Here is a 24,573-nt window from a genome sequence, read left to right as displayed (position 1 = left end):
TCATCCTGAGGATTTTCACTTTTGTTGTAAGCACAGAGCTTTCTTTTAAGTGTAAATGATAAAGACAGTCATCCACAGGGTTGGGAAGAAGGCACGAAGTTGCCTGTCCCAGCCGTCTCCCCGAGCATCTCTATGTGGTCAGTGCTGGGAACCCAGGGCTCCAGCTCAGGCCACTGTCGCCACCAGCAAAGCACAGCCCAGAGAAGGGAGGGTGACATGCTCACCTGTGCTCTGGGACAGAAGTTGGAGTACTGCACTCAGATCCCAAGGCCTCTCTTAGTGCCATATTCTTCCAGAAAGCTCTGAATCGCTTTGCAAACAGGCAAGTGATCTCTTGCTTAGAAACGAGTTGTTGAAGGGATGGTTAGGATTTACAGAAAGCTGAACAAGAGGCTCTAGCAGTGGATTTCACCGTCGCTTCTTCCATCCCTGTAGCGATTCGACAGTTTGGCCACGTTCACGTCATACAAGTAGAGACTGAGGATCAGCCATGTAGCCCACACAACACTGTGCAGCCAGTCACAGGCGGGGGGTGGGGCTTGAACTCTGCCTGACCCCGATCCAAGGCTCCAGCATTGCCTCCAAGGCAACCCAGCCTTGGGGTGGGGCAGGTGGTTTCCGCAGCACATCCTCACAGAAGAGGCATCATTAGGAGCAGTTAAGGTTCACAACTGCCCACAAAATCTAAAACACGGTCCAATGGTGTTATATCCCCAGCCCGGACACTACTATCCCTCCTGCCTGCAGTACCAGCAGCTGCTCACAGTTGGACCCCTGTGCCCCCAGAAGCTCAGGTGCCAGGGGTCCTGGTTCCCTAAGCCCCCGGCCCCTTTGAGGACAAGTTTGTGGAGACTGGTCCCCTGAGAAGATGGGCTGGAGAGGAGATTAGGCCACTGCTGAGGAGGGGATGTTTAGATGGGGAAGATTTGACGCAAAATGTCAGGGAGGGACCTGGTGGGGGCATTTGGGGACTTCAAAGCACCAGCAGAGAAAGCTTTAGAGAAGGGTGGGGATGTCAAGGAAGACTCAGTGGGGATGGGAAGGGAGAATCCGAAACATGGGGACAGGCAGCTCTCATCATTCAGGTTCATGGGTCAGGGATGCTTTTGTGTGTCTGGCCATACCTGAGAGCTGTACTCGGCAGATGAGAAATGCTGCTTGGACAGATCCTGGAGCCAGACTCTGGGCGCAGTGGGGACCTCTACTCAGAGACTTAAACTCATCCACCCCCTGGTCTGCCTCTCCATCGGCTCAGAATATCCCTAACCAGCTGCCACCATTGTCTTTGCTGAGCAGAGACCACAGGCTAAGGTCAAAGGCCACAGAGGCCCAAGGAAGAGACCTCAGGGGGTCCAGCCATGAGGTACTGTGGTCCTGGGATGGGGGGCTCTGAACCAGCCCGACCCTGTTGCTGCTGTCAATGGCCCACCCTGAGGCAGCTGAGCCAAGACAAACAAGGCGCGTTACCTCACAGCCTGAGCGTTCAGATGTGCTATCTGTCGGAAATGTGGACTTTGGCCTAAGGTCTCAACAGGAAAAAAATAAGCATGAAATCTTGAAACAACAGAATGTTAACTTGAACCATTTCATTTTATCTTAGAGCTGTTCAGATCCAAACGTCACTCATGGCAAAGCCAAGATTTAAATGGGCCTTTCGGGAAAGAAGTAAAATGAGTGGGGCGGGGGCGGGGAGGGAGGGGGCGGTTCCAGAAAAGGATAAGGAGGTTAGAGACTGCAGGACCTCCAGACTTGAAAAAGGAAAGTAACAAAGCAGCGCCAGGCACTGCCGTGAACTCTGACCCCAGGGGTGGAACACAGAGCCCATTCCCTCCTGCTTTCTCCGGTTGCTCTGTTTTCTGTCTCTGTGGCACAGGACAGTTTAGAAAGCAGGGAGGACACCCGGGAGAAAGAAGGGTGGAAGAGGGCAGCTTGTAGGAGCCACAGACCAGGCCAGGCACCAGCATCCATGTGTTTTCAAGACAATGGCTTCTGCATGTTCATGTCCATGCTCACGTCTCCCTCCAGGGAAGGGTGTTGGTGGCCTGGTCAGAGGAATGAGGCCTGAGTGGTCAATAGAAGCCAGACCTCAGGAAGCTCTGAGAGGCTGTGGGCCTGGCTGTGCAGGGGATGGTGGACGGTCCCCACACAGCTGTGCTCTTAAGGGGGTGATGGGCGACCACCCAACCTGGTCTGAACTAGTGATCCCAGTGACCCCCTCAGAGGCAGGCCTAAGGTGCCAGACAGTGTGGAGTGGGGCCCAGAAGGAAGAGGCTCAGAGGTGGGGAGACATTTAGTCTAGGAAATGTGCAGCCTGAGGGCGTCAGAGAAGGCCGGGTGCAAAGTGAAGTCGAAAGTCACATTTGTTCAGCTACACAGTCCAGAGCAGGACAGAACCAGAGACCAGACTAAGGGACAGAAGAGGGAAATGTGTGTGGGCCTTCACGTTTATACTTAAAAGCTGGAGAGGGAAATACGAGACAGCCAACAACACTGACAAAAACTGGGGCCTGCCTCATTAACTGCTGTATCTCCAGAACCAAACCCAAGGCCCTGCACAGTGAGGAATTGATAACTGTTGATTGAATTAATAAATATATATTCTTGGCTGTCATTTCCAGGGAGGAAGTTAGGCAAGTGCTAGTCAGCTAGTACTGTAGGGATGCGTGTGACAACCGTGCGGCAGGTGACTCAGGCCCCAGTCTGTCCTGCATGGCCCGTTTTGGGACTGAGCCTGAGGAACAGGGGTCACCTCGGGTAGGCTTGCTCACGGCCAGCACTTATAGAACCACTACTCAAGTTGTGGTCCAGCCCAAAATCAAGAGGTAAGAAGCAGATAAACAAAGGAAAGAGCATAAGCATGAGCTTCAGAGCTCAAGGGATTCAGGTTGAAATCCTGATTGTGGCATCAAGGAATATATGAACTCACTCAAAAACTTCATTCACTTTTTTTCTTATTTTTTATTTTTTAAATTATGAAAGCATGATAACACATTTATAGGAAACTTGGAAAGTACAGAACAAAATTACATATATATATTACAATTTTTTAAGTATAAAAATTAACATTTTAGTTGGAGTTTCAATATCAAACTCTCAAAAATTAATAGAATGAATAGACAGAAAAGTAGAAGGATATAGTAGACCTGAAAAGCACTATGAACCAATTCAACATAATTAAGATTTATACAATTTTCACACAACAGCAGGATACAAATTCTATTCAAATTCCCATAGACTATACACCAGGAGACACTGGAACATATCCAGGGACATAAAACAAGGTGCAAAAATTTCATGATCTAAAGGTATTGAAATCATACAGAATCTGTTCTCATCACTGTGGAATTATGTTAGAAATCAATATCAAAAGATATTTGAAAATAACCCACATATTTTCAAGTGCAATGTGACATTTACCAAGAGAGATCTTGACTCAGCCACTGAGAACCTCAGTAAAGTTAGAAGACTGAAAAAACACAGAGGGTGATTGCAGAGAAGAAAGCATTTAAATGAGAAATTAATATCAAAGATACTTTAAAAACCCCATGTATTTGGAAATTAAATGTCCACTTTTAAATGATGGGTGTATCTAAGAAGCCATAACAAGGAAAATTAGAAAATATTTGTAACAGAATAAAAATGAAAAGAGAATTCATCAGAAATCGTTGCAAGCAGCTGGAACGCTCAATGCAACTAAATACAATGTGGAATCTTGAATAAGGTATGAAAACAAATAATGGACACTAGCATAAAATTTTGTGAAATTTGAACAAAATCTGTACTTTAGTTAATAATACTGTATCACATGTTAATTTCCTGTTTTTTTTTATGACATAGTATTTCTTTATATTCTCAGAATTGTATTAGAAGTTTCAAGCCTCATGAGAAATTTTTCTTAAAAAATCGCTAAAATAATGTTTCCTAGACTTTTAGCAGTAATACTAGATGCCAGAATAAATGGAACTATATCAAAGTTTTGAGTGAATATAAATTAGAAATCTAGCATTCTATTCATACTTAGTCAAATAAGTGGAACCAAAATGTCATAAATGTTTTAGCTAAGCAAAAATTCATGTTTTCTCAAATATATATTATATTAATATTATTCATATTATATATATGTGTGTGTGTGCAAAAGCTTTTCTGCTGCACTCGACAAAGGCTTGAGAAATAACAACCAAAAAAGACATGGTGAAATCGGTTATCAAAAGTAAATGAAATGGGAGTACTGACTTTGAAATGGAAAAAATAAACTAGATAAAAGTAAAAGATCATCATATAGTCCAGTTGTTTTTAAACATGGCTGCTCATTAGAAACACATCTGGAGCTCTGGAGAAAAAAAAGCAATATCTGGACATTTGTATTTTTCAAAAAATTCCAAGATAATTCTAATGTGCATCTGGATTTTAAAAAGTGATTACAGGTTTTTCTATTAAATGGTAGTTTTAGTGATATAGAATTCTATTATTTTCTGTTGACCAATCATGATACAATGGTATTAAAATGAATAATAGTTACATAATCACAATAGTAAAAGATGTTTATCAGTTTTCACAATCAATAGCCAGACAAAAAATAAAAGATAATTACAATTGCAAGCCATAATGGAAACATGATTAACCTAACAATATAAAATAATTACATACAATTTGGGGGGTTAAGTAGAGTGATGTGGTAAGTGGAAGTGCGTGTATGCACATGTTTTCATCTGCCCAATAGTGTATGTCTTTTGGTTGGTGCATTTAATCCATTTACATTTAAGGTAATTATCAATATGTATGATCCTATTACCATTTTCTTAATTGTTTTGGGTTTATTTTGTGTAGGTCTTTTCCTTCTCTTGTGTTTCCTGCCTAGAGAAGTTCCTTTAGCATTTGTTGTAAAGCTGGTTTAGTGGTACTGAATTCTCTTAACTTTTGCTTGTCTTTAAAGCTTTTGATTTCTCCATCAAATCTGAATGAGAGTCTTGCTAGGTAGAGTATTCTTGGTTGTAGGTTCTTCCCTTTCATCACTTTAAATATATCATGCCATTCCCTTCTGGCTTGTAGAGTTTCTGTTGAGAAATCAGCTGATAACCTTATGGGAGTTCCCTTGTATGTTATTTGTCATTTTTCCCTTGTTGCTTTTAATATTTTATCTTTGTCTTTAATTTTTGTCAGTTTGATTACTATGTGTCTCAGTGTGTTCCTCCTTGGATTTATCCTGCCTGGGACTCTCTGCACTTCCTGGACTTGGTTGACTATTTCCTTTCCCATGTTGGGGAAGTTTTCAGCTATTATCTCTTCAAATATTTTCTTTGGTCCTTTCTCTCTCTCTTCTTCTTCTTCTGGGACTTTTATAATGGGAATGTTGGTATGTTTAACATTGTCTCAGAGGTCTCTTAGGCTGTCTTAATTTTTTCTTTTATCTATATTCTGTTTGGGTAGTGATTTCCACCATTCTGTCTTCCAGGTCACTTATCCATTCCCACTGTCATCTAGGCCCACTTATCCATTTTCCTGCCTCAGTTATTCCTTCTAGTGTATTGTTCATCTCTGCTTGTTCTTTAGTTCTTCTAGGTCTTTGGTAAACATTTCTTGCATCTTCTCCATTCTGTTTCCAAGATCCTGGATTATCTTCACTATCATTATTCTGAATTCTTTTTCTGGAATATTGCCTGTCTCTACTTCATTTAGTTGTTTTTCTGAAGTTTTATCTTCATAAATAATCCTGACTTTTCATTCTGATTAATTTTCTGTGATGTAGTTTTTGTTCTGGTTGCTACATGATTATAGTTCTTCTTATTTCTTCTGTCTGGCCTCTGGTGGATGAGGCTAAGAGGCTTGGGTAAGCTTCCTGATGGGAGGAAAAAACTGGGTGGGTCTTTCTCTGATTGGCAGGGCTATACTCAGTAAAACTTTAACCACTTGTCTGCTGCTGGGTGAGGCTACACTTCCTCCCTGTCAGTTATTTGGCTTGAGGTGACCCAGCCCTAGAGTTCGTAGGCTCTATGGTAGAGTTATAGTGACCTCCCAGAGAGCTCATGCTAAGGAGTGCCTCCCAGTACTGCTGCTACCAGCACCCGTGTCCCATGATAAGCCACTGCCAGCCCATTCCTCCAGAGGAGACCCTCCAACACTGATGGGTAGGTCTAGTTCAGTATCCTGTGGGCTCACTGCTCCTTTCTCTTGGGTCCTTGCATAGACAAGAATTTGTTTGTGCCCTACAAGAGTGGAGGGCTTCCCTGGTAGCTCAGACAGTGAAGAATCTGCCTGCAAGAGACCCAGGGTTGGGAAGATCCCTGGGAGAAGAGAATGAGAAGAGATGAGAATGGCTACCTACTCCAGTATTCTTACCTGGAGAATCCCATGGACAGAGGAACCTGGCAGGCTATAAGTACAGGGGGTCACAAAGAGTTGATCATGACTGAGCAGATAACTCTACAAAAGTGAAGTCTCTTTTTCCCTCAGTGCTGTGGAAATCTTTAATCAAATCCTACTGGCCTTCAAAGTCAGATTTCCTGAGGATTCCTAGTCCTTTTGCCATATTCCCAGACTGGGAAGCCTGATGTGGGGTCCAAACCTTCATAACAGCGGGAGAATTTCTTCAGTATTATTTATTGTTCTCCAGTTTGCAGATCACCCACTTGGTGGGTATGGGGTTTGATCTTATCATGATTGTGCCCCACCTACTGTTTCATTGTGGCCTCTCCTTTGTCTTTGGATGTGGAGTATCATCTTTGGCGGCTTCCAGTACCCTCCTGCAGATGGTTGTTTAACAGCTAGCTGTGATTTCAGTGCTCTCACGGAAGGAGATGAGAGCACGTGCTTCTACTCAGCCATCTTGAACCAATCCTCCTACTATTCACTCACTTTCAAAATGGGTGAAGTAGCTACTTTTAAGAGTTTTAAGGATTAGAACTAACACACATGAAGCGCCTCCCAGGTTACTTGACATGTGGCAGGCAGCCACAAGCTGGAGCTCTGTGGTCTGGGAGCTGTCTTCAACCTCGGCCTTGAGTCTGAAGAGCTCATCTGTGCCCGATGCCCTCTGTGGCTCAGAGGGAAAGACCTCCCTGGACGTGGCCTCCAAGACATGCCTGGGGTCAGGGAAAGGGTCAGGGTTGGAAAGATAACCCAGAAGTCAAGAGGCAGCAGTGGCCATCCCAGGCTTTGATCAAATGCTTCCCAGTTCTGCTGGGGCTGCTGTTCCATTTTTATCCAGTTCAGACCCACACTGCTGTCTAGAGATGTCCTTATGCAAAAATCCTCTCACTTCCCAGGCCTGGCCTTTAGTTCTGCCTGTGTCTTGAGTGAGACCAAATATTAATGAGGAATAAAATGCTGCAGGCAAACAGCTTTTCCAAATAGTACTTTTTCCAGATTGCATTTGAACTAGACCTTGGCCTGAAATGCAATATCCAAAGCTGAATTTACAGCTTGCCAGGCCATTTTCCATGAAGGCTTATATAAAGATGCAGAATTCATAAGATCCAGTGAAATGTATGGCGCTGGTCCCAGATTTATCCACTGAAGGCTATTTTCTTTTGTCCTTATCCACTACTTTGTAAATTACTAGCATAATTCTCAGAGAAAGAGATGATAAATGCTGTTTTTGTCATCCTGATTTCATAATTCCCATGCAAAATGTTCATCTTTATAACTCTTATGAGGTGGATTTCTGTAATTCAGCATTCCTTCTCAAATCTTCAACTACATGTTTTCTTTGACTTTAATTCATTCATTCCCCAAGTATTTATTGAGTGCCTATATGTATCAAGCACTGTGCTAGGGGTTGGGAATTTAGTGAGAAGTAAACATGCAGGCACTGCCCTTGTGTACAGATGGGAAAGCAGAGGCTCAAAGAGGGTAAAATCTGGCTCAAGTCACACCACAAGTTTGAATCAAGATTGGAAGTCAAATATCATAAAGGGAACAGCTGTATACTTTGCAAAGATGGTAAATGAAATTATAGGGCCCTTTTCCAAAAATTATTAAGAATTTCAAGACATCAACAGCAGAGCATTAAATCAAATTTAGGGTCCTTTGGTCTCATGCCCATGCAGATGGCCCAGTTCTCTGGATCATATTATTTTTTATCAGTTTCTACAAATTGCATAATTACTTAAGGATGAAATTAAAAGGGAGGTGCTTCTGAGAAAAGAAGGAACCACCAATAATGCCCATGACAAAGAGCAAACAGGAAGTTCACAACTGATCTTTCTATTTGCCAGTTTGTGTTCAAAGTTATTGTCTTGATAGGTCTTAAGCAGCAGAAACCCCCAGATTGAATTCTTGACTGTTCCCATCACACATAGAGAAGTTCACAATTGCAAGCACACTCATCTGTGCACAGACTCTGAGGACATAACCAGCCCAGTGCCCAAATTGGTCAGTAGTTCACATTACATGGGCTACCTCTGTGGCTTCGCTGGTGTCTTTCTTTTTAAGGGGAGCCTCAGATCCTGAAGGAAGGGAACCAAGGACCACTCTGCCTTTGGTTGAGGCTGTGCACCAAAATCACGCTGATCAGAGAGAAAGGTGTGGTCCTCTTTTCTGAGTGGGATGGGGGCGAGGGGGTAGGGAGAGTAGGAAGACATTCTCCACATGAGGTTGTGAAGGGTTTTAGAAGGAGTTCACCAACTTTTGAGGTCCTTGGAAAGGATAGTGAGCCCAGGTTCTCTCAGTTTCTTAGGGTAGGAGGGGTGGGGAAACAGACAGGAGGCCAGTGAGGTGGGTACTGCCCTCTCCATAACATGTATGTACATACACACATACAAATTGGTAAATAATAAAATAATTTATAAGTTTCTACCAGATTGGTAAACTAGCTGCAGAGAATTTTAAATGACTTTGAGTTAGTTTTTCTAGAAAAAGGAGAGGCATGTGTTCACAGCAGTTTTTCTCCAGGAGCTCTCTCAGGCTCCTATATAATCACCCTCCTTAAACTCCCCAATGAAAACTTCATTTTGGAATCTTGTTAAGGACTCACACTAATGTGCCTATGCTGAGGGACCCAGGAAGCACAGCAGGTTGTCCAAGGGTTTATGTGTTTATTCTCTGCTGCATCTCACAATGATTTGAAGAGGCTTCCAGCTGCAATGATAAAATGTTAACACACAACTAGGGACTTCCCTGGTGGCCAGTGGTTGAGAATCCAGCTCCTAATGAGGGGACACAGATTTGATATCTGATCAGGGAACTGAGATGCCACATGCTGTGGGGCAACTTAACTTGCCCACCACAACTAGCAAGCCCATGCATCACAGCTAGGGAGCCTGAGCCCTGCAACTAGTGAGCCCACACGCTGGACTCTGAGCCCACACGCTGGCTTCTGGAGCCCACACGCTGGACTCTGAGCCCACACGCTGGACTCTGGAGCCCACACGCTGGACTCTGAGCCCACACGCTGGACTCTGGAGCCCACACGCTGGACTCTGGAGCCCACACGCTGGACTCTGAGCCCACACGCTGGACTCTGGAGCCCACACGCTGGACTCTGAGCCCACACGCTGAACTCTGGAGCCCACACGCTGGACTCTGGAGCCCACACGCTGGACTCTGAGCCCACACGCTGGACTCTGGAGCCCACACGCTGGACTCTGAGCCCACACGCTGAACTCTGGAGCCCACACGCTGGACTCTGGAGCCCACACGCTGGACTCTGAGCCCACACGCTGGACTCTGGAGCCCACACTCCACAGTAAGAAGCCCTTGGGTCACAATAAGAGAAGCTCCTGTGCTACAATGAAGACCCAGTGCAGACAAAATAAAACCAAACAAAAACACATAACTAGAGATGTTGCTGGAGGATGGATGTCAGCAGAATGGCAGATTTGAAAGCTCCAAACTGTCTCACCCCCACAGAAATAGCACACACGAAAAATCAGAAACTGTATGAGTCAATTTTGTGGGAGGTTAAGAAAACAGTCATAGGTTTACAGTAACCAAGTAAATTCCCAACCAAGAAAAAGTGATCTTCAAAATGTTAGGAGAGCTTTATGGTGTTTTACTCCCCCGACCCTGTCCCCTCTTCAGGCCACAGAATAATTTTCAATAGATTTAAAAATATTGAAATCTCAGAAATTTTCTTTTCTAGTCACAGTAGAATGAAACTGGAAGTTTATAACAGAAATGTCTCAGATAGGTGGAAATTAAGCACCACTGAAGCAATCAATGGGTCAAGGAAGAAAACATGAAGGAAATTAGAACTACTTTGAGACAAATGATAATGAAAAAAAACAAAACAAAACATAAGATGCAGCAAAAAACAGTGCTAACAGAAAATGTATAGTTCTAAATGTTTACACTAAAGAAGAAAAATCTCAAATCCATAATCTAAATTTACACATTAAGAAACTATAAAAGAACAAACTAAACCTAAAGCTAGTAGAAGGAAGATATTAAATAAATAAAAATATTAGAGAAGATAAATTAAAGAATAGAAAAACAATAGATAAAAATTAGCAAAACCAAAAGTTGGTTCTTCAAAAAAAATCAACAAAATTGAGAAAACTTTAGCTACACTAAGAAAAAAGAGGGAAGATTGAAATGACTAAGACCAGAAATGAAAGTAGACATTTAATTACCTCCAATTTTACAGAAATAGTGTTATAAGAGACTGGTACAAACAACTGTACACCAACAAATTGGATAACCTAGATGAAATTGAAAAATCCCTAAAGCCACAAAGTCTACTACAACTGACTCATGTGGAAATAGTAAATTTAAATAGAACTATAACTACTAAGGAGATTGAATTACTAATCAAAGACCTCCCAACAAAGAAGAGCTCAGGACCAGATGGCTTCACTGTGAATTCTACTAAATATTTAAAAAGAATTAACACCAATCCTTCTCAAACTCTTCCAAATAATTGAAAAGAAAATACTTCTTAACTTATTTCATAAAGCCAGGATTAACTTGATGCCAAAGACAAAAAAAAAACCTACAAGAAAAAAAAGACCAATATCCCTTATGAATATCGATGGAGAAAACCCTCAACAAAACAAATTTGGCAGCATATTAAAAGGATTATACCCTATGTCCACATGGGACTTATTCTTGGAATGCAAGAATGGCTCCACATATGAAAATCATTCAATTAATGCATCACATTAATAGAAAGAAGGGGAAAAAAACACATGATCATCTGAATTAATGCAGAAAAAGCATTTAGCAAAATTCAATACCTTTTCATGATAAAAGCACTAAAAAAAAATAGGAGGAAACTTTCCCAACATGATAAAGGTCATATATGAAAATCCACAACTAACATGATACTCAATGGTGAAAAACATAAAGTTTTTTTTCCCTAAGAGCAGGAACAAAACAAGAATTTTCAGTTTGGGCCCTTCCCATTCAGCATAGCAATGGAAGTTCTAGTCAGAACAATTAAGCAAAAGAAAGAAATAAAAGGTTTAAAAATTGGACAGGAAGAAAAATTATCTCTACTCACAGATCACATGTTCTCATATGTAGAAAACTCTAAAAATTACACACACACACATTCAGCAAAGTTACAGGATAAAAAATCAACACACAAAAACCAGTTGCATCTCTATATTTTAATAGTGAATGACCAAAGGAGGAAATCAAGATACATCAAAAAGAATAAATTATCTAGGAATAAAATTAACCCAGGAGGCAACAGACTAGTACACTAAAAACTATGAAACACTGCGGAAAGTAAATGAAGAAACACAGACAGTGAAAGGACATACTTTGCCCATGGATTGGAAGACAGATTGTGAAGATGACAATATTACCCAAAGGAATCAACAAATTTAATGGAATCCTTAACAATATCTCAAAATTTTTTGCAGAAATAGAAAAATCCACCCTAAAATATATACGAAACCTCAAGGGGCCCCACATAGCCAAACAATCTAGAAAAAGAAGAACAAATTTGGTGTCTTAGATTTCCCAGTTTCAAAATACAACAAAAGAGGGCTTCCCTTGTAGGTCAGCCAGTAAAGAATCTGCCTGCAAAGCCGGAGACCCCCTTCAATTTCTGGGTCAGAAAAATCCCCTGGAGAAGGAAATGGCAACCCACTCCAGTGTTCTTGCCTGAAGAATTCCAAGGACAGAAGAGCCTTGTAGGCTACGGTGCAAGAGGTCTCAAGAGTCGGACACAACTTAGTGACTAAACCACTACCAAAACAAAAGCAAAACAGAACAGTACTGCATGAGCCAGACATACAGGCCAATGAAATATAATAAACGCTCAAAATCAAGCCCTTGTATGTATGGTCAACTGATTTTCAACAAAGGTTTCAAGAGCATTCAATGGGGGACAAAGACAGTCTTTTCCACAAACAATATTGAGAAAACTGGATATCCACATATGAAAAAATACAATTGAATCCGACCTTACATGATATAAAAAATCAACTCAAATTTGGTCAAAGGCCTAAGTGTGAAAAATAAAACTATAAAACTCTTAGGAAGAAAACATATAGGAGAAATTTCATGACATTGGATTTGACAATAGTTTTTTGGAAATGATGGGAAAAGCATCAAAATGAAAAATAAGAGTTCATCAAATTTTCAAACTTTGGTGCATCAAAGGGTGGATACCATTGAGAGAGTAAAACAAAAACTTAGAGAACAAGACAGAATATCTGCAGATCCTATATCTGATTAGGGATTAATAGCCAGAATACATAAATAACTCTTAAAACTCACCAATAAACAACCCAGTTGAAAAATGGTGAAGGACTTGAATAGACAGTCCTCCAAATAATATATTCAAATGTCCAAGAAGCATGTGGAAGGATGCTGAACTTCACTAGCCATTATTGAATTGCAAATCAACATGACAATTAAATACTGCTTCACATTCATTAGGATGGCTTTTATTTCAGAAAGAAAAAAATAACAAGTGTTGGTGAGAAGGCAGAGAAATTGAAATCTGTGTACATTGCTGATAGGAACATAAAATGATACAATTGCTGTGGGAAATGTTTGGCAGTTCCTCAAAAAAGTTGAACATAATATTAGCCATGTGATTCAGCAATTCCACTCTTAGATGTTTATCCCAAAGAACTGAAAGCAGGGACTCTAAGAGATGTTTTTACACTCATACTGACAGCAGAGTTATTCATGACAGCCAAAAGGTGGAAGCAACCCAAACAGTGGGTTGGATAAACCAAATGTGATACACACATTTCACGGAATATGGTTCAGCCTTAAGAAGAAAGGAAACTCCGACCCATGCTCTAACATAGATGTGCATGCCAAGTATTTTCAGTCATGTCCAACTTTTTGTGACCCTATGGACTGAAGCCTGCAGGCGCCACTGTCCATGGGATTCTCCAGGCAAGAATACTGGAGTAGGTTGCCATGCCCTCCTCCAGGGGATCTTCTCAAACCAGGGATCAAACCCGCATTTCTTATGTCTCCTGCATTGTCAGGCAGGTTCTTTACCAGTAGCGCCACCTAGGAAGCCTTGAAGACATTATGCTGAGTGAAATAAGTCAGTCATGAAAGGGCAATTACTGTATAATTCCACTTACATGAAGTTCCTAGAGTTGTTAACTTCATAGAGACAGCTGGGAGAATAGAGTTTACCAGAGCCTGAGTGGAAGGGGACGGAACGTTCTTGTTTGATGTGTATAGAGAGACACCTGGGTCTTTTTTCACCAGATTGTAAACATTTAAGTTAATTCTACCTGACTCACCCCTTTCCGGAAGAAGCTAATGGTAAAGAATTTGCCTGCTAATGCTGGAGACACGAGAGAGGCAAATTTGATCCCTGGGTCCGGAAGATCCCTAGAGAAGGAATCAGAAATCCACTCCAGTATTCTTGCCTGAAAAATTCCATGGACAGAGCAGCCTGGTGGGCTATAATCCATGGGGCACAAAGAGCCAGACACAACTGACTGACTGAACACACACACACACACACATACACATACGCCTGACTCAACCCTTCCCTCCCCTGTTCTGACCAGGCTGGGCAGCATGGGATGTGGGGGCCCAGCCAGTGCGGATGGGGGACCCACACTCCACCTGTCATGGCGGGAGCCTCCTGTGCCTGCCCACACAGCCTTGGGCTGGGGCTTCTAGGCCAAGGCTGGGCACAGGGTCTGTTCACAACCTCTGTGCCCCAGGCAGCAGCCACCATTTTGGCCTGGGTGCTTGCTGACTCCCCCAGTGGTGCAGTCAGGATGGAGGTGTCCTCAGAAGCCTCAAATCTCTCTCACCCATTATCTTCTCCATCTTCCTCTTCTGTTTCTCCCCTTCCTCTTCTCAGGGACATATTTCCAGGGTGCGGGAAAGGCCCCCTCTCCCTCCCTGTTTACGCCAGACATTGGGTTTATACCCACCAACCCTCTCTCTCCCAGGGCCACCCTCAGAGTCCACTCCTGCTAAAATGGGGTGAGGGGGACGGGAGAGAGAGAGGACTTCGCACAAGTCAGGGTCTGGGAAGGTGAGGCAGGCCCAGGGGCCCCGTCCCTTGGACAGGCGGACTGCAGCCCAGAGGGGGTGAACGACCAGCCCGAGGTGGGCAGCAGCAGGGTCCCGTGCAACGCTGGGACTGAGGCCCGAGCCTCCCGCAGGGACGCCCACCTGACGCTTGTCCCTGGGCTCCCAGTGGGAAGCCACCCTGCCCCTCCTCATCCTCTGGGTCCTGGGCCTGTTGCTTGGCAGCTCTGCGCTAATTCCACATGGCTGCCTCACAGGCCTTTCTGCAGGGGCTGAGAATCTGGGCGGGTGAGAAGTGTGGTTTCCTACTGAACTTGGGGAGTGAATGTCTCTGTGGCCACCGCTGGGCTGTGAGGCTGACCCTGGGCAGATTCGTGCCTCTGGGCGTGGAGGGTCCTGCTCCTCACCAAGGTCCCAGCCGGAAGAGGGTCCTGACCGAGCACACCTGCCCGCTGCTGGTTCATGTCATCTTTCTTCCAGAGACTGGGACCAGTAAACAAACAGAAATAAATCCAAACCTTCCCCTATCACCCATGCATAGCGTGCTCTCCACTGACCTCTGGACCAGGAGGCTGCATACACAGAGGCAAAGAAGGTCCCCCCACAGACAGCTTCCCAGTGCATCCCTCCCTCCCCAGAGCCTTCTGCGTGAGCAGCCCACTCCCATGAGCTCCTCCCTGCCTGCCTGCTGTAGCACAAGACTCTCCCTCCTGTAGTTCTGGGGCCCCTGGATTGCGTCCTCAAGAACAGCTACCCGCCCCCCCCCAGAGCATCTCAGGTCCTCCTTCCTGCTTACATCCCCTCCTCTGCCCTCATCCCCCAGGACTGGACTCTTTCTGGTGCATCCTCACCAGGGTAGCAGCTGCATCCTCTGGACACGTGTCCTAAAACACAAAGTGTTAATAGAAAACATGAGGTGGGGCGAGGGGATCACTCCATTGAAAAGATAGTTTATACTCATTGCTCCCAAGAGGAAGGGGCGCAACACACTCTTTGGAGCTCAGGGGCTCAGCAGGGAAAGCTCGGGTGGTCAGGTGGCAGAGAGAGGGAAATCACGGGCAGGAACCTTTGCTGTGGTTTCTGGGGGAAGGAACGGGCGAGGCAGGGTCAGCAGGGCAGCATTGCCTGGTTTGGATCATTTCTGGGCTCTGGGGCACAGGGGCTGCCCTTGGTTGTCTGGTGTCTGGCCGGCTGACTAGGGCAGGGGGACAGTGGCCCCAAGTGAGAGCTGCATAGGAAGTGGGGGGGCAGGGGTGGGCTCTGGGCTGTTTGCTTCGCATTTGAAAAGTGCTCCCCCTGGTGAATTTTTTCTCATCTCTGGGAATTGACCTGTCCTGGGAGGGGCAGCCTTTCCAGGGTCAGCAAAGCCCCAAACAATAAAAAATGAAAGACACGGCTAATTCAGTACAGGAGCCACTTGCATATGGTGACACTGCTTCCCGGGGCTGTGCTGGCCCCTCTGGGCCCCGTCCCTACTCTGGAGCCTCTGCAGGAGAAGCAGGAGGCAGCCTGGGCAAGGCAGGGTGTGAGGCAGGACAGCCGCACGGTCTGCTCCCAGAGCATGGAGCAGGGGGCCACCTGCCTTCCCAGCCGTCCTGTGGGAAGTCACAGAGTGACCTCCATGCAGCTGGGCCAAGACGAGGCCACAGCCCTCCCTCCAGGCCTGTCATTGGCTGAGCTGCTCTCCCCTCCCCCGGGCTCGGCCTGCCCACGCGGCCATCGGACCCTGGGACCCGTGGGATTCCATCACTGGACACACCACAGGCTCCCACCCAGGACCTGCGGAGACCATGGAGCTCATTTTGGAGTGGTGTTTTTTTTTTACATAACATCATAGTGTAAATATTTCTCATGTTATTAAGAACTCCTCATAAAATCATTTACTTATTTGGAGAATTGTCCATCTGGAGCACGTTCACCATGAGCAGACCTGGGAGAGGAGAGGCCAGCTGCAGTCAAGTTTCTCTTGTTTCCCTCACCGCCTCCCCCCTCAGCTTCCTAATGCTGCACCTGCTCACGCAGCACTGGGGAGACGTGAGCCCGGAGGAAGCTGAACTCCTGAGAGCCTGATCCGACCCCTCCCTCCCTGAGGCTGGCTCCAGCCCAGGGAGCATGCGAGTGAGGACACAAAGCCATCCTTTGTAGAAATGACACTGAGCTCCCGGAACCAACCTTCCAGCGTCCCTGTCTGGTACGGTTACTCCTGGGGATACTGAGTATTTTGTTACATGTTTGCTTCCAGCACAGCACCAGGCAGGCCCGAGCTGTCCCTCCTTGAAGGAAGCCTGCATTCTACAGGGAAGTGAACTGAGGGACCAAGGAGGCAATCAGCCTCCTGAGAGCCCGGCTGCAGACCATGGACAGACCCCGCCCTGATCCACATCAGCTCCGGACCTGCCTGAGGGTCCCTGGGGGCACTCGAGGAGCCGGATGGTGAGATCAGATGGACAGAGAGAAGCACAGAGTGGACACAGCTGGGGTGGGTGATGGAGGGAAGCCTAGAGGAGGGGTGGCGATGCAGGTCTGCCCCTGCTTGGCTGCTTCGGGGTCCACACCCTCCTCTGCATGCAACGCTAACTGCTCCGAACGATGCTAACTGGTCAACTAATAATTATCCAGAGTTCCAGTCTATCATTCAGAAGACCAAAGATTGTCAGAAGTGAATCAAAACAGGTTGACCTCAGCCGATTTTTCATCTCTGGGGCAGGGACTGCCCACAAGTCAGGGGTCATGGATTGGGCCGGGGTCCTCTACACAGGAGGGCACCAGATTCACCCCAGACCTTCCTGAAACTTGGATGCCAGGATCCCTCCAGGCTTGGCCTCAGAGCCAGATGCCTGCATTTTCGTGATGCTCGGCAGGGTTCCCTGACTCAGGCCCAGCCTGGATGCTGTCCTGGGGCGGGAGGCTCACTATGCTTGCCCTGAGGGAAACTCTTCCCATGTGCTTCTTCCTGGTCACTGGAGGTTGCTGTATGTTGTATAAGCAGTGCTTTCTCCTGCACACTTTTTCCCTTTAAGAGCAATTCTCCCCCAGTCCATGGCCAGCCCCTCAAGATCAACCCTCAGAGATGGGCCTGCTCCAAGGGCTGACCCATTTCTCCCATCCTCCTCCAAGTCCATGTCTTAATTCTTCCCTTGAAGTGGCCTCTCTTCCCTCATTCAGAGTGTCCCACCTCCACAGTATTAGCAGCTACCTAGCGGAGGGTCTGGGGTGAAACCTGGTTTTGTGACTTCCCGTTCTACCTACCCTGTTCCTGCTCCCCGCTCCACGGCCCACATCATGAGGTCTCTCCACATTGTGAGTGACTGTCACACAGGCTGATCTGAGGATTTGAAATGTCTGCCATAGACACTGTTCAGGCCCCAAAAGGCCCTGGAAATGCGTATGCCTATGTGTGTTTGTGTATATATGTGTGCGTGTCTGTGTGACTGTCTGGGTGTGTGTGTGTGCATGTGTGTGCCTGTATGTAGGAAAGACAAATGGACAGACAGCAGAACCAATGGAGTGCAGCAGGCACAGCACAGAGGGGTGTTTCCAGGGGTGCCTCCCACAGAGGGCAGGGGTGGATCAGGGTGCTGGCACCTCTCTGCCTCTCCTTCAGCCTCTTCACAATGTTCCTGGGAGACAAGCTCTGTGAACACAGGCTGGCTAGAGACCATGGGCATGAGAGACTCGGGGACAGGCCGTTTGTGGAGTCCACGTGTCATGTCACTGGGAAACTGATTTCAGCAAATCCCTGGCTGTTTCAGACCTGGTTACTACCTTTAGGGCTTGAATCTATTCTGCCAGCCATGCAACAGACGTCTTCAAATGGAAGTCCAAAGCCAGGGAGCCCACAGAGGGCCGGCAGAACCGGAACTGAATGTCTGGGAGGTGAACTTGGAAGTGGGAGCGAGGTGTGCGTGAGAGAGAAGCGGTCTGGGCATCCAGCCCCTGGAGGAGCTGTGCCCGTCCACAGCCAGCCCAGCCTTTCCTGGCTCCCCAGCCCTCTCAAGAAGTGACCCCAACAGTGAGGCTGAGTTTGGGGAAAGTGGCAGCTCTTTAGGGTGAATGGGCTTGTGGCTGGCCCTATTTGGCACATCCCAGGTAGCCCCCATTGACATCCCCCAGCTTTTCCTCCAGCACAAGGGGCTCTCAGTACTTCCCTGAGTGATGCCAGGACCCCTCCTGGTCCCTCTGCCTTTCTAAGACGATGCAAGGGTGCCAAATAAGCTGGTAATCAATGGAAGCTTATGTTACAGACCAGTAGCCCTTAATCCACTTTGGTCAAAGAATCCCTCTTGAATCTGATGAATGGGCCAGGCAGATTCTTTACCACTGCAATACCTGGGAAGACCAAAACCTTCAAGAGTGATTAGGAAAGGTAATAGGGAGCTATCTGGGCACAATTCTTTTAGGCATTTGTGTAGAAACAGCCCCAGACCAGCTAAGGTACCCCAAGCTGGATGCCCCCTGCTCTGTGCTCTCCCCGCTGGGACCTGGAAGATATACCATGCCCATTCCACCAAACATATCACCCCATCCTGAGTCCTTGGTAGAAGAGCTGAGCACATACTTACAGCAGCATCAACACAGGGACCCCAACACCTGTTTTTGATGATTTCCATTAAAAATATTTTGGACCAAGGCATCTTGAGAAAAACTTCTGAGTATTTGGATTTTTGTAAAGACATGGTTCCGGGGTGTATTCATTTTTAGTTACACGTGGTAGCGGAGATGGGGTATGTTTAGGGCTCCCAGCAAGAGTCTGAGTCAGAAAGGCACCTGTGGCTCTCCCGCTCCACGTTGGCCACCTGTTAAGCCCACAGGAAAGACCCGGAGAGGTTTTAGGGACCCAAGTCCAAGAGATGAGCATCAGGCCCCAGCACGCACTGCCCAGGCAGGGTATACAGACTCGACTTTGCGTCTCCCTGAGGCGGCTCCCAGCCCTCTTCCCAAGGGGTTGCTGCACTGAGCTGCCAGTGGGAAGATGACCCCAGGGCCTGGGCGGACCCCTGCAGACTGCTCCTGGGGCGCCCATGTCGGCCTTTACCTGCAGGCCACCAGGAACAGGGAGCCAGCCCGTGGGACCTTGAGCATTCACCTCCCTTCCCTGAGGCTCCACTTCCTCAGTAACAGGAAGAAAGAAGCCCGCTCCGCCACAGCCAGAGCTTCAGCTGGGCTTAAATGAAATGTGGGAGAAACACGGCGTGCTTGCCAGTTTACAGAAGGCTCAAGCCTCCGCTGAGCAGGCTGTCAGCCTGTGCTGGGACTCAGGGGCCACAGGTTCCATCCTCGAGCAGAGAAGTGCGACCCCTGGATAGACAGATCCAGGAACTCTCACCGCCCATGGGGGGCCCTGGCTTCTGACTGCCAGTGGCCTTCAGGCACAGAGGCTCAGTCCTGGGCTCTGGAGGGGGTGTGGGCAGCACAGCTCATGTTCCACGGATGCCAGGACCTGAAAAAACCTGAGAAACTGCTCCGAGTGAGAGTAAGGAGCTCCGGGCAGAGGTCAGAAGCAGAACGCCAAGCAGGACCCAGGACCTGCGGGAGCTGGACCGGGCAGGAGCAGCCCTGTGGTCACCGAACACATGGGCAAATGGATCATGTACCCTCCTCCCTCTCCAAGGTTCTCACTGCCTCACCCACAGAGATGTCCCAGATACACATGTTACCATTTGAAATGAGCAAATGATGCTTTCTCATTTTTCTGTAAACATTGTCATAAATGCAGCATCTCTAGAAAACTGCTCTGTCATTTTCAGGGGTCAGCAAACTTCTCTTGCCACGGCCAGACTGTAAGTGTATGCAGGCTTGGGCGGATCATACAGCCTGTCACAACTGCTCCCATCAGCCCCTACTAACAGTGGGCATGGGGCCATGTTCCAATAAAACTTGATAGGCAATGGCACCCCACTCCAGTACTCTTGCCTGGAAAATCGCATGGACAGAGGAGCCTGGTAGGCTGCAGTCCATGGGGTCTCGAAGAGTCAGACACGACTGAGCAACTTCACTTTCACTTTTCACTTTCATGCATTGGAGAAGGAAATGGCAACCCACTCCAGTGTTCTTGCCTGGAGAATCCCAGGGATGGCGGAGCCTGGTGGGCTGCCGTCTATGGGGTCGCACAGAGTCAGACACAACTGAAGTGACTTAGCAGCAGCAGCAGTGCTCTTTAATTTGGCACCTAAGTAACACCAGCATGATGGCTCTGCAAACACAGCTGGATCTGATGATTCTACCACGCTACCCACAACCAAATTTCTGAATCCATGCCCCTAACTTGCAGAAATCCTGGAGTTCCTAGGTTCCAGAATAATCTTTTCTGACATCAGCCAGGGCCTCTGTACACAGCACTAAGTCAGAGGGCCTGCCTGGTGAGGGGCAAAATGAGCCTGTAGGTCTGAGTTAGTTCTGAAGACAGCCAGTCAGCAGAGAGTTCATGGTCTCTGCCCTTCAGATAGGAAATTGTTTTCTGGTCTTTCTCCAGAAAACGGCACTAATTGATGCCAATTAAAACAAAACAGGAAAGATGGCCCTACCCCCAGTAAAGGAGTTGATGGCAAGCATGTCCTGACTGGAAACCAGTCTGCTCTCTCCTTCCTGCCAGGCAGTGAGGGGGAGGTGGGAAGCAGGGCCCCCAGGACCCAGGCGGACAGGCCAGGGGACGCGTGGGTGAAGGAAAGGATGCCTCCAGTTCAGGATACAAGACCAAAAACACCAGCCAGTTTCTGAGAAACGCCTATCCAGTCTCATTTCCTTCATGTTTCTAAGAAAAGGTGAGGTTGCACTGCTTAGGAGAGGAGACAAGATTTCCTGCAGGCAGAGAAGACAAGTCTTTTTCTAGTTTTTTGACAGTGATAATCATCATGTGTGGATGAGGTTATATTTCTAATTTATTAAGAGTTTCCTAAGTGCCAGACCCTGTGCTAAGCATGTAGCCTCTGTCTTACAGAGAAGAAAGCAAAGATTTGGGATAGTTTGTCCAAAATCTCACAGTGACAGGAAGAGCTGGGATTTGAACCCAGGTCTGCATGTCTCACTAGGAAACACACCCTCACTGCGCACAGTGTGGTCTTGTAGCTATCAGGGCTGTCCAGAAAAGCAGAAAGCAGAGCCAATGTGGGTGTGTGTGGGTAGGTGTGTGCGTGTGTGTGAGAGAGAGAGAGAGAATGAGAGAGAGAGAGAGAGAAAGTGATTGGTTGACTATTTTAAGGAGTTGACCCACAGGATTGTGGAAACTTGGTGAACTCCAAATCTGCAGGGCAAGCCAACAGGCTGGGACCCAGGAGAGCCACAGTTCACTTCCAAAGGCTCTCTGCTGACAGAATCCCCTCTTCTTCCAAGGAGGTCCATCTTTATGCTCCTGAGACCCTCAGCTGATTGGATGAGGCCCACCCACAAATGTGGGCAGACGATCCACTCTGCTTTAGTCTACTGATGTAAATATTCATCTTATTTTAAAAAATGCCTTCACAGAAACATCTGAAATAGTGTTTGACCCAGTATCTGGGCACTGTGGCTCAGCCCAGTTGACACATAAAATGAACCATCACGGGTCCCATTGGCACAGCTGCATCACCTGGGGGCTTGTTAAAGACCCCAAATCAGGTCCAGCCAGACCTACTGAATCAGACTCCGCATGGAGAGCTTGAGAAATGCTAAGACTTCCTACTTGCCTACCACCAACGCCTGTAACAGCTCACTACTGGTTCCTACCCACGCTCTTCCACATGGCTCCTGCTCCACAGTGAGGGAAGATGACATCTGGATGCTCCATGAAGGGCCAAGCGCTTCATGGAGGGATGCCTGCTCTCTACTGGAGCCTTCACTGCCTCGCTACCCACCACGCCTCCTGGACTCCTCCAGGCCTGGAACACACTCCCTCCTTGGTCCCTCCAAGGTGTTGAGATGCCTGCCAGCTTCTGTCCTCTGCCACCAGGGCGTTGGCACTGTGAGGGTGGGAGGATCCCTGGGCTGTGAGTCAGGAGAACTGGGCTCTGAGTGCATTTCCAACTCTGAGTGACTCCAGATCCACCACTTACCTTCTCTGGTCCATCATTCTCCCAGGTATAAAAGGAAGGCTTTGTCCTCCACAAGTGGCATTCAAGTCCTTCCTCCTCATCCTCAGCCTCCAATTGGTGGGATACTTTTAGGTAAGTGAAGTGTTACATAGAACTGGAAGTGCTTAACAGATAAGACTAGAGACTCTCTGATGATCAAAGACAGTGCGTGCATGCTAAGTTGCTTCAGTCGGTGTCCCACTCTTTGTGACCCTATGGACTATAGTCCACCAGACTCCTCTATCCATAGGACTCTCCAGGCAAGAATACAGAAGTGGGTTGCCATACCCTCCTTCAGGGGATCGTCCCAACATAGGGATCGAACCTGCATCTCTTACATCTCTTGATTTGCAAGCAAGTTCTTTATCACTAGCTCCACTTGGGAAGCCCCAGTCAAGGAAAGGGGTAGACAACCTTGACTGAGCCCTCCCCAGGCTCCCCTGCCATCCCTCATGCCTGCAAGCTGCTCCCAAATGCAAGGAGGCAGGTAGCTCCCTGAGTAGCACCACCTCCGAGACAGAGAAGGCAGAGGGCTCTTCCAGCCCCTGAATTTCTCTACTGAGTCCAAGAGGCCTGGCTTTTCTAGGGCAGCATGATGGGTGAGGAAGTGTGGACTTTACAACCAAGCAATCAGAATTCATTTCCCGTCATCCCTACTCACCATATATTGGTCTGCTGGGGCTGCAGCACCAAAGTACCATGACTGGGAGCCTCACACAACAGACAATTATTTTCTCACAGCACTGGAGGCTGCAAGTGCAAAATCAAGGTGTGGGCAGGGGCGGCTCCTTCTGAAACCTCTCCCTTAGCTTGTCCATGGCCACCTTCTCACTATGTCCTCCAGTGATGACACTCCAGATAGGATGGCAGAGGAGGGAGAGGGAGGAAGGAGTGCCACTCCTACTGGCCAGCACCCACCTCCTCTAAGGTGTCCAGGAGCCTCTGCTCACCCAGAAGGCCAACTCCCCATCCACCTCTCCGTTCCCTCCACGAAGGGACCCTTCCTCTCCACTAAAGTTTCCTGACCTCAGACTTCAAAGGCTCCAAGGTGTCAACCATCTGATTTGATTAATCAATACCAGTGATAAACGGCCCAGATAACAGAGCTCTCCCTATATCAAGTTTGCAAATAACTAATCATGGCAAATAGATGGGGAAAAAACAATGGAAACAGTGGCTGACTTTATTTTTCTGGGCTCCAAAATCACTGCAGGTGGTGATTGCAGCTGTGAAATTAAAAGACGCTTACTCCTTGGAAGGAAAGTTATGACCAACCTAGACAGCATATTTAAAAGCAGAGACATTACTTTGCCAACAAAGGTCTGTCTAGTCAAGGCTATGGTTTTTCCAGTAGTCATGTATGGATGTGAGAGTTGGACTATAAAGAAAGCTGAGTGCCGAAGAATTGATGCTTTTGAACTGTGGTGTTGGAGAAGACTCTTGAGAGTCCCTTGGACTGCAAGGAGATCCAACCAGTCCATCCTAAAGGAAATCAGTCCTGAATATTCATTGGAAGGACTGGTGCTGAAGCTGAAACTCCAATACTTTGGCCACCTGATGCGAAGAGCTGACTCATTGGAAAAGACGCTGATGCTGGGAAAGATTGAGGGCAGGAGAAGGAGATGACAGAGGATGAGATGGTTGGATGGTATCACCGACTCAATGGACATGGGTTTGGGTGGACTCCGGGAGTTGGTGATGGACAGGGAGGCCTGGCATGCTGCGGTTCATGGGGTCGCAAAGAGTCAGACACGACTGAGCGACTGAACTGAACTGAATAACTATTTAGAATACAGTGATGCAGAATGTGGTCATTTTTCCTATATATGACAATAAACTGGTATATTTTTCTACTTCCATCTATTAATCAAAAAAATATAAATCAGGTTTTGCTAATATTAAATTCACTTATTTTACTTGATCTTAAGGAATTTTTGAAAAATGAAGGGGAAAGGAAAGCTCCAGGAGTAGAACTCAGCTCTGGAACTCTGGGCATTGGTTCTATGCTCTGACAGCACAAAAGCTAAAACCTAAGGATGTAGGTATTTTAAGAATGAATTTTGATAGTTTGGACTAGTTAATAATTTTTAAGAATAGGTCACCTATATCACGTATATCT

The 24,573-nt window shown here is 46.8% G+C and overlaps 1 long non-coding RNA gene across 1 annotated transcript; it reads left to right on the top strand.

The window, feature by feature from the left end:
• Nucleotides 1-16,396: 16,396 nt before the first annotated feature.
• Nucleotides 16,397-24,307, top strand: LOC139033984 (uncharacterized). Its single transcript, XR_011486457.1, has 3 exons — nucleotides 16,397-16,888; nucleotides 22,462-22,547; nucleotides 23,668-24,307. It is a non-coding gene; the product is annotated as an uncharacterized lncRNA (long non-coding RNA).
• Nucleotides 24,308-24,573: the final 266 nt, after the last annotated feature.

Source organism: Odocoileus virginianus, unplaced genomic scaffold, assembly GCF_023699985.2.
Source record: "Odocoileus virginianus isolate 20LAN1187 ecotype Illinois unplaced genomic scaffold, Ovbor_1.2 Unplaced_Contig_14, whole genome shotgun sequence".
In the NCBI taxonomy this organism is placed as follows: Eukaryota; Metazoa; Chordata; class Mammalia; order Artiodactyla; family Cervidae; genus Odocoileus; species Odocoileus virginianus.
This window is presented reverse-complemented; position numbering and strand designations above follow the sequence as displayed.